Genomic DNA, 10936 nt, shown 5'->3' with positions numbered 1-10936 from the left:
GTCCTGGGGCAGACGCTCACTGATACTACCGACAAGGTCACGTCCTGGGGTAGACGCTCACTGATACTACAGACAAGGTCACGTCCTGGGGCAGACGCTCACTGATACTACAGACAAGGTCACGTCCTGGGGTAGACGCTCACTGATACTACAGACAAGGTCACGTCCTGGGGCAGACGCTCACTGATACTACAGACAAGGTCACGTCCTGGGGCAGACGCTCACTGATACTACAGACAAGGTCACGTCCTGGGGCAGACGCTCACTGATACTACAGACAAGGTCACGTCCTGGGGTAGACGCTCACTGATACTACTGACAAGGTTACGTCCTGGGGCAGACGCTCACTGATACTACCGACAAGGTTACATCCTGGGGCAGACGCTCGCTGATACTACAGACAAGGTCACGTTCTGGGGCAGCCGCTCACTGATACTACAGACAAGGTTACATCCTGGGGCAGACGCTCGCTGATACTACCTACAAGGTCACGTCCTGGGGCAGACGCTCCCTGATACTACCGACAAGGTTACATCCTGGGGCAGACGCTCACTGATACTACCGACAAGGTTACGTCCTGGGGCAGACGCTCACTGATACTACAGACAAGGTCACGTCCTGGGGTAGACGCTCACTGATACTACCGACAAGGTTACATCCTGGGGCAGACGCTCGCTGATACTACCGACAAGGTTACGTCCTGGGGCAGACGCTCACTGATACTACAGACAAGGTCACGTTCTGGGGCAGCCGCTCACTGATACTACAGACAAGGTCACGTCCTGGGGCAGACGCTCGCTGATACTACAGACAAGGTCACGTCCTGGGGCAGATGCTCACTGATACTACAGACAAGGTCACGTCCTGGGGCAGATGCTCACTGATACTACAGACAAGGTCACGTCCTGGGGCAGACGCTCACTGATACTACAGACAAGGTCACGTTCTGGGGCAGCCGCTCACTGATACTACAGACAAGGTCACGTCCTGGGGCAGATGCTCACTGATACTACAGACAAGGTCACGTCCTGGGGAAGACGTTCACTGATACTACAGACAAGGTCACGTCCTGGGGCAGACGCTCACTGATACTACAGACAAGGTCACGTTCTGGGGCAGCCGCTCACTGATACTACAGACAAGGTTACATCCTGGGGCAGACGCTCGCTGATACTACAGACAAGGTTACATCCTGGGGCAGACGCTCGCTGATACTACCGACAAGGTTACGTCCTGGGGCAGACGCTCACTGATACTACAGACAAGGTCACGTCCTGGGGTAGACGCTCACTGATACTACAGACAAGGTCACATCCTGGGGCAGATGCTCACTGATACTACAGACAAGGTCACGTCCTGGGGAAGACGTTCACTGATACTACAGACAAGGTCACGTCCTGGGGCAGACGCTCACTGATACTACAGACAAGGTCACGTCCTGGGGCAGACGCTCACTGATACTACAGACAAGGTCACGTCCTGGGGCAGACGCTCACTGCTGTCACCATCCTGTGGGTCTTTATGAAACAAAGGAGACCAAACATCATTTTTGTAAAGAAAGAAAGAAGTTAAAACACTCCATGGAGTCTGCCAGAAACCAGATACAAGCAGCAGCTTCTGGCTAGTATTATTGGGGGGGGGGGGGGATAGTCCATCCCTATAGGATTAGCTGCAGTAATATTTACTTCATGTCCGCGCCCTAATTCCAGGCCATGACACAGATCTGTAAATTCATCAGCAGCTTTACATCAGCAACATGAAATGTCATTGGAAATCATCTGTAACATTCCTGCAACGCTCTGCTGCCGTCCCGATACAGCTCGTATGTCACAGTGTGTACAGGGCGTGTGCACGGCTTAAAGGGGATGATGATGATGATGATGATGATGATGATGATGATGATGATCAGCTACTACAACAGAGGGAAGATGTGACCAGTAGAGATGAGCGAACACCGTTTGATGGAATAGGTATTCGATGGAATATCATGGCGTTTGATGTTTTCGTTCACAATCGAATACAAGGCCGCATACGCAGTAAAAATTTGTGTCCCCTCCCACCTTCCCGGGTGCTTTTTTTGCACCAATAACCGCGCAGAGGAGGTGGGACGGGAACTATGACAACGGAGGCAGTGAAAAAAATTGAAAAAAACCATTGGCTGCCGAAAACATGTGACCTCCCATTCATAAGAATGGCCGCCGCCATATTCGCCATTTTTGCGGTCAGACATAGGGAGAGAAACATCTGCTGAGGGCGAGATAGCGATTAGCTTCAGATAGGCAAGAACTAAAGATGAAAACCAGCAGCTCAGAGCTATACACTGCAGGGACATCAGTCCAGCTTTCCCCGGACGGTGGAGAACAGGGACACACAACACATACAACTTCATATATAGCGGAGAAACAGCGCTCATTGTTGGCTGTCCGCACACAGAATAGCCGGAATACACAGCAGTGACTAGTCCATATAGCTGGAAAAAAACCTTGAATTTTGTTGCTTCTTGAAAAATTGCACCAATCCACTGCAGTAACTTCTTGCTATATACATGCAAAGCAGCTTTTCAGGCTGTGTAACCCCAAAACAAGGATACAGAGCAATTAGGTCAGGCTATGTCCGCTCAATCCAGATATCCAGGGTGTGTACCCCCAAAACCTAGGTGGGAGAGCCAGAAATTCAGTCAGGCTATATCAGCTCAATCCAATTTTTTGTTCAATCCAGTATTATTTGTTCTCCATGATGTGAAATATGCGTTAGACTCTTGAAAAGCAACCCAAGATGAAGTCAGCCATGTGTGCCAGTGTGTTACTTGGCATGCCTTTGCTGGCCCCAACTGTAAGGGTCACTCTCCATTTCCTCCATTTTCCACTCCCCTTCACACCATTTGTGGTGAAGCAATGGGATGCACTGAAGTGCATCCTCAAGCCTTGTGTGGGACAGGGACATCAGATGCCACTCCAACCCCCTCGTCTTCCTCCACCAGCCAACGGTGCGAAGATGAGAGGAGTGTGCTCTGAATGTTTTCTGCCTAGCAGAGGCTAGTTCTCACTTACGAAAATGGCCGCACTTTGACCTGTATATCAGGCACAATGGTGTAGGTTTCAAAGAAACATGGCACCAACAAGTTGAAAACGTGGGCCATGCGTGGACCGTGTTTGAGTCTGGCAAGCTCCAGATCTGCTACCAGGTTCCAGCCATTATCACAGGCGTTAAAATGCCAGGCCCCAGGTGTAGCAGGGAAAAAAACATTGCCATCTCAGCCAGAATGGCATCTCTGACCTCGGAGGCACTGTGCTGTCTGTCCCCCAAGCTGATCAGCTTCAGCACCGCCTGCTGACATCTCCCCACACCAGTAGCTGGGGTCGATTCAATGGTGGAGTAGGAGGAGGAGGAGGAGGAGGGTGTTTCAGGACTCCTGCCAGGAATATTGGGCGGGGGAGACAAAGCAGGCCACCACAGTGTGCGACCCGGTCCCAGCCTCAACTACATTCATCCAGGCTCATGTTAAGGGCCATGAAAGTGAATTTTGGAAGGTCTCCCCACATCACACACACACACACATATATATACATACATATATACACATCACACACACACACATATATATACATACAGTACACACATATATACACATCACACACACACAATGACAGGTCAGGGGGGGACTGAAGGATTCCCCATTGTCTATTCCATCTGTGGTTGTCATGGGGGACGTGATATAAAGGGGGGCTCGGTGATGTTTGTGGAGCTTACATTGGGGTTTGTGTCCCTCCATTTGGGGAGTAAAGAAGGTTTCCAGGTATTTCCCCCCATGTGATAGAGGTTGTAGTGAGTGTGTATAGTGTGTAGTTGTTAGGCTGTGATGTTGGGGTAATAGAGGGGCTTTGGTGTGTTAGATGCCCCCAGACATGCGCCCCCTGCTGGCCCAGTTACATTGCAGAGGTGTTGCATCATTTCCTGGGGTGTCATAGTGGACTTGGTGACTCTCCTGAGGTGAATGGTGGGATCCCCTGGAGTGAAGCATTGTCTCCCATAGACTATAATGAGGTTCCATATTCCTTCCAATAGTCCCATATTCAGATGATATTCGGAACGAACAACGAACATCGAATATTTTACTGTTCGCTCATCTCTAGTGACCACCTATATATATATATATACACTACCATACAAAGGTTTGGGGTCTCCCGGACAATTTAGTGTTTCCCACTATTAGGCCGCACACACACGGAGTAACGCCGGGCGTGTAATAATCCTCAATCACAGCCGTACACGCGAGCGCAGCGGACGGCTCCCGAACACTTCTCATTCACTTCAATGGGAGCGCTCGTAACGCCGGCGTTACTCCGTGTGCATGCAGCCTTATCTGTCAGAGGAGTTGCAGAATTAATAGAAAATCTCGTCCAGACATTGACAAGGTCAGAAATAATGAAGAAGATGGTGAAGTGATTCTCTGTGCACATGTTCTGTGCGGACACCGAGCGGAGAGCACATTACAGTCTATGGGGTCCGTCTGCTGTCACTCACACCGCTAGCCAATGCCTCCACTAGTCTGTACGGGGGGAAATGTCCAAGTGACCCCAAACTATACAACAGTAGTGTATATATGTAGTATCACACAGCAGCCATACAGTGTTGGCCAAAAGTATTGGCCCCCCTGCACTTCTGTCAGATAATCCTCGTGTTCCTCCAGATAATGATTACAGTCACAAATTCTTTGGTATTTTCTTCATTTAATTTGTCTTCAATGGAAAACCACAAAAAGAATTGTCACAAAGCCAAATTGGATATAATTCCACAGCAAACATAAAAGGGGGTGGACAAAAGTATTGGCACTGTTTGAGAAATCATGTGATGCTTCTGTAATTTGTGTCATTACCAGCACCTGTTACTTACCTGAGGCACCTAACAGGTGGTGGCAATAACTAAATCACACTTGCAGCCAGGTGAAATGGATTAAAGTTGACTCCACCTCTGTCCTGTGTCCTTGTGTGACCACATTGAGCATGGAGAAAAGAAAGAAGACCAAAGAACTGTCTGAGGACTTGAGAAGCAAAATTGTGAGGAAGCCTGAGCAATCTCAAGGCTACAAGTCCATCTCCAAAGCCCTGAATGTTCCTGTGTCTACCGTGCGCAGTGTCAGTAAGAAGTGTAAAGCCCATGGCCCTGTGGCTAACCTCTCTAGATGTGGACGCAAAAGAAACATTGACCAGAGATTTCACCGCAAGATTGTGCGGATGGCGGATAAAGAACCTCGACTAACATCCAAACAAGTCCAAGCTGCCCTGCAGTGTGAGGGTACAACAGTGTCACCCCGTACTATCCAGCGTCAGCGTCTGAATGAGAAGGGACTGTATGGGAGGAGACCCAGGAAGACCCCACTTCCTATATAATACATTGAAGTGATATTAGTGATGTCGGGTGTTCGGGCCCCCGGGGTCCTGCTATATCTGACATACGTGTATCCGCAGCATGAGGGCCCCAGGCGCTATACATTAACCCCTTCACTTCTGTTACAGGGAATCTTTCAGACATGACCTCAATCTAAGAACGGCCGACCCTGAGACCACTGGTCACCTCCTAATATTCGGGGCCCCGGGGCTCCTGATTAGGGGAAATGGGGCCCAACTCTATTTTCCATGACCTGTCAGAGAAGAATGTAATGTGCCTTCCCCTTTAAGAATGAAAACGATGCGACTGCGGAATTATCTCCAGGATTAGGTGCTGTAATATTTGTTCTTATTAATCCAGAGACGTCAGGAGGAATCACCGGCACATAGCGAGATCCTTCATCTCATCCTCCGCACACAACCCCGCCAATGTCTACTGTCATAGGGCGCAACATTACTCACTGGAGAATAGAATGCCAGAGACTCAGTGAAGACTGACACAGCACAGTCATAGCTGTAGGAGGGCGAAGGGATATAACATGACATGGTATGATGAGGCTGACAATGACAACCCCAAGGACAATGGCCGCTCACATCAATACAACTGTGCAGAGCATGCCCCGTGCTCCAATCACAACACCAGCCATGTCCGCGCTACTCAGTCTGTCCTGAGGACGACCCAAAACCAACCGCAATACACCAGAATACATCAGGAACATGGCAGACAGCAGAGAGTGAGCTCCCCCTAGTGGTGACTGCAGACAGTGAACTCCCCCTAGTGGTGACTGCAGACAGTGAGCTCCCCCTAGTGGTGACTGCAGACAGTGAGCTCCCCCTAGTGGTGACTGCAGACAGTGAGCTCCCCCTAGTGGTGACTGCAGACAGTGAACTCCCCCTAGTGGTGACTGCAGACAGTGAGCTCCCCCTAGTGGTGACTGCAGACAGTGAACTCCCCCTAGTGGTGACTGCAGACAGTGAGCTCCCCCTAGTGGTGACTGCAGACAGTGAGCTCCTCCTAGTGGTGACTGCAGACAGTGAACTCCCCCTAGTGGTGACTGCAGACAGTGAGCTCCCCCTAGTGGTGACTGCAGACAGTGAACTCCCCCTAGTGGTGACTGCAGACAGTGAGCTCCCCCTAGTGGTGACTGCAGACAGTGAGCTCCCCCTATTGGTGGCTGCAGACAGTGAGCTCCCCCTAGTGGTGACTGCAGACAGTGAGCTCCCCCTAGTGGTGACTGCAGACAGTGAGCTCCCCCTAGCGGTGACTGCAGACAGTGAGCTCCCCCTAGTGGTGACTGCAGACAGTGAGCTCCCCCTAGTGGTGACTGCAGACAGTGAACTCCCCCTAGTGGTGACTGCAGACAGTGAGCTCCCCCTATTGGTGGCTGCAGACAGTGAGCTCCCTCTAGTGGTGACTGCAGACAGTGAGCTCCCCCTAGTGGTGACTGCAGACAGTGAACTCCCCCTAGTGGTGACTGCAGAGAGTGAACTCCCCCTAGTGGTTACTGCAGAGAGTGAGCTCCCCCTAGTGGTGACTGCAGAGAGTGAGCTCCCCCTAGTGGTGACTGCAGACAGTGAGCTCCTCCTAGTGGTGACTGCAGACAGTGAGCTCCCCCTAGTGGTGACTGCAGACAGTGAGCTCCGCCTAGTGGTGACTGCAGACAGTGAGCTCCCCCTAGTGGTGACTGCAGACAGTGAGCTCCCCCTAGTGGTGACTGCAGACAGTGAGCTCCCTCTAGTGGTGACTGCAGACAGTGAGCTCCCCCTAGTGGTGACTGCAGACAGTGAGCTCCCTCTAGTGGTGACTGCAGACAGTGAGCTCCCTCTAGTGGTGACTGCAGACAGTGAGCTCCCTCTAGTGGTGACTGCAGACAGTGAGCTCCTCCTAGTGGTGACTGCAGACAGTGAGCTCCCCCTAGTGGTGACTGCAGACAGTGGGCTCCCTCTAGTGGTGACTGCAGACAGTTCGCTCCCTCTAGTGGTGACTGCAGACAGTGAGCTCCTCCTAGTGGTGACTGCAGACAGTGAACTCCCCCTAGTGGTGACTGCAGACAGTGAGCTCCCCCTAGTGGTGACTGCAGACAGTGAACTCCCCCTAGTGGTGACTGCAGACAGTGAGCTCCCCCTAGTGGTGACTGCAGACAGTGAACTCCCCCTAGTGGTGACTGCAGACAGTGAGCTCCCCCTAGTGGTGACTGCAGACAGTGAACTCCCCCTAGTGGTGACTGCAGACAGTGAACTCCCCCTAGTGGTGACTGCAGACAGTGAACTCCCCCTAGTGGTGACTGCAGACAGTGAGCTCCCCCTAGTGGTGACTGCAGACAGTGAGCTCCGCCTAGTGGTGACTGCAGACAGTGAGCTCCCCCTAGTGGTGACTGCAGACAGTGAGCTCCCCCTAGTGGTGACTGCAGACAGTGAACTCCCCCTAGTGGTGACTGCAGACAGTGCGCTCCCCCTATTGGTGGCTGCAGACAGTGAGCTCCCTCTAGTGGTGACTGCAGACAGTGAGCTCCCCCTAGTGGTGACTGCAGACAGTGAGCTCCCCCTAGCGGTGACTGCAGACAGTGAGCTCCCCCTAGTGGTGACTGCAGACAGTGAACTCCCCCTAGTGGTGACTGCAGACAGTGAGCTCCCCCTATTGGTGGCTGCAGACAGTGAGCTCCCTCTAGTGGTGACTGCAGACAGTGAGCTCCCCCTAGTGGTGACTGCAGACAGTGAACTCCCCCTAGTGGTGACTGCAGAGAGTGAACTCCCCCTAGTGGTTACTGCAGAGAGTGAGCTCCCCCTAGTGGTGACTGCAGAGAGTGAGCTCCCCCTAGTGGTGACTGCAGACAGTGAGCTCCGCCTAGTGGTGACTGCAGACAGTGAGCTCCCCCTAGTGGTGACTGCAGACAGTGAGCTCCCCCTAGTGGTGACTGCAGACAGTGAGCTCCCTCTAGTGGTGACTGCAGACAGTTTGCTCCCTCTAGTGGTGACTGCAGACAGTGAGCTCCTCCTAGTGGTGACTGCAGACAGTGAGCTCCCCCTAGTAGTGACGGCAGAGAGTGAGCTCCCCCTAGTGGTGACTGCAGACAGTGAGCTCCTCCTAGTGGTAACTGCAGACAGTGAGCTCCCCCTAGTGGTGACTGCAGACAGTGAGCTCCCCCTAGTGGTGACTGCAGGCAGTGAGCTCCCTCTAGTGGTGACTGCAGACAGTGAGCTCCCCCTATTGATGGCTGCAGACAGTGAGCTCCCCCTAGTGGTGACTGCAGACAGTGAGCTCCTCCTAGTGGTGACTGCAGACAGTGAGCTCCCTCTAGTGGTGACTGCAGACAGTGAGCTCCCCCTAGTGGTAACTGCAGACAGTGAGCTCCCCCTAGTGGTGACTGCAGACAGTGAGCTCCCCCTAGTGGTGACTGCAGACAGTGAGCTCCCCCTAGTGGTGACTGCAGACAGTGAGCTCCCCCTAGTGGTGACTGCAGACAGTGAGCTCCCCCTATTGGTGGCTGCAGACAGTGAGCTCCCCCTAGTGGTGACTGCAGACAGTGAGCTCCCCCTAGTGGTGACTGCAGACAGTGAGCTCCCCCTAGCGGTGACTGCAGACAGTGAGCTCCCCCTAGTGGTGACTGCAGACAGTGAGCTCCCCCTAGTGGTGACTGCAGACAGTGAACTCCCCCTAGTGGTGACTGCAGACAGTGAGCTCCCCCTATTGGTGGCTGCAGACAGTGAGCTCCCTCTAGTGGTGACTGCAGACAGTGAGCTCCCCCTAGTGGTGACTGCAGACAGTGAACTCCCCCTAGTGGTGACTGCAGAGAGTGAACTCCCCCTAGTGGTTACTGCAGAGAGTGAGCTCCCCCTAGTGGTGACTGCAGAGAGTGAGCTCCCCCTAGTGGTGACTGCAGACAGTGAGCTCCTCCTAGTGGTGACTGCAGACAGTGAGCTCCCCCTAGTGGTGACTGCAGACAGTGAGCTCCGCCTAGTGGTGACTGCAGACAGTGAGCTCCCCCTAGTGGTGACTGCAGACAGTGAGCTCCCCCTAGTGGTGACTGCAGACAGTGAGCTCCCTCTAGTGGTGACTGCAGACAGTGAGCTCCCCCTAGTGGTGACTGCAGACAGTGAGCTCCCTCTAGTGGTGACTGCAGACAGTGAGCTCCCTCTAGTGGTGACTGCAGACAGTGAGCTCCCTCTAGTGGTGACTGCAGACAGTGAGCTCCTCCTAGTGGTGACTGCAGACAGTGAGCTCCCCCTAGTGGTGACTGCAGACAGTGGGCTCCCTCTAGTGGTGACTGCAGACAGTTCGCTCCCTCTAGTGGTGACTGCAGACAGTGAGCTCCTCCTAGTGGTGACTGCAGACAGTGAACTCCCCCTAGTGGTGACTGCAGACAGTGAGCTCCCCCTAGTGGTGACTGCAGACAGTGAACTCCCCCTAGTGGTGACTGCAGACAGTGAGCTCCCCCTAGTGGTGACTGCAGACAGAGAACTCCCCCTAGTGGTGACTGCAGACAGTGAGCTCCCCCTAGTGGTGACTGCAGACAGTGAACTCCCCCTAGTGGTGACTGCAGACAGTGAACTCCCCCTAGTGGTGACTGCAGACAGTGAACTCCCCCTAGTGGTGACTGCAGACAGTGAGCTCCCCCTAGTGGTGACTGCAGACAGTGAGCTCCGCCTAGTGGTGACTGCAGACAGTGAGCTCCCCCTAGTGGTGACTGCAGACAGTGAGCTCCCCCTAGTGGTGACTGCAGACAGTGAACTCCCCCTAGTGGTGACTGCAGACAGTGCGCTCCCCCTATTGGTGGCTGCAGACAGTGAGCTCCCTCTAGTGGTGACTGCAGACAGTGAGCTCCCCCTAGTGGTGACTGCAGACAGTGAGCTCCCCCTAGCGGTGACTGCAGACAGTGAGCTCCCCCTAGTGGTGACTGCAGACAGTGAACTCCCCCTAGTGGTGACTGCAGACAGTGAGCTCCCCCTATTGGTGGCTGCAGACAGTGAGCTCCCTCTAGTGGTGACTGCAGACAGTGAGCTCCCCCTAGTGGTGACTGCAGACAGTGAACTCCCCCTAGTGGTGACTGCAGAGAGTGAACTCCCCCTAGTGGTTACTGCAGAGAGTGAGCTCCCCCTAGTGGTGACTGCAGAGAGTGAGCTCCCCCTAGTGGTGACTGCAGACAGTGAGCTCCGCCTAGTGGTGACTGCAGACAGTGAGCTCCCCCTAGTGGTGACTGCAGACAGTGAGCTCCCCCTAGTGGTGACTGCAGACAGTGAGCTCCCTCTAGTGGTGACTGCAGACAGTTTGCTCCCTCTAGTGGTGACTGCAGACAGTGAGCTCCTCCTAGTGGTGACTGCAGACAGTGAGCTCCCCCTAGTAGTGACGGCAGAGAGTGAGCTCCCCCTAGTGGTGACTGCAGACAGTGAGCTCCTCCTAGTGGTAACTGCAGACAGTGAGCTCCCCGTAGTGGTGACTGCAGACAGTGAGCTCCCCCTAGTGGTGACTGCAGGCAGTGAGCTCCCTCTAGTGGTGACTGCAGACAGTGAGCTCCCCCTATTGATGGCTGCAGACAGTGAGCTCCCCCTAG

The sequence above is a fragment of the Leptodactylus fuscus genome, unplaced genomic scaffold (assembly GCF_031893055.1).
Source record: "Leptodactylus fuscus isolate aLepFus1 unplaced genomic scaffold, aLepFus1.hap2 HAP2_SCAFFOLD_54, whole genome shotgun sequence".
Classification (NCBI taxonomy): Eukaryota; Metazoa; Chordata; class Amphibia; order Anura; family Leptodactylidae; genus Leptodactylus; species Leptodactylus fuscus.
The sequence above is the reverse complement of the archived record's forward strand: the minus strand, read 5'-3'. Positions refer to the sequence as shown.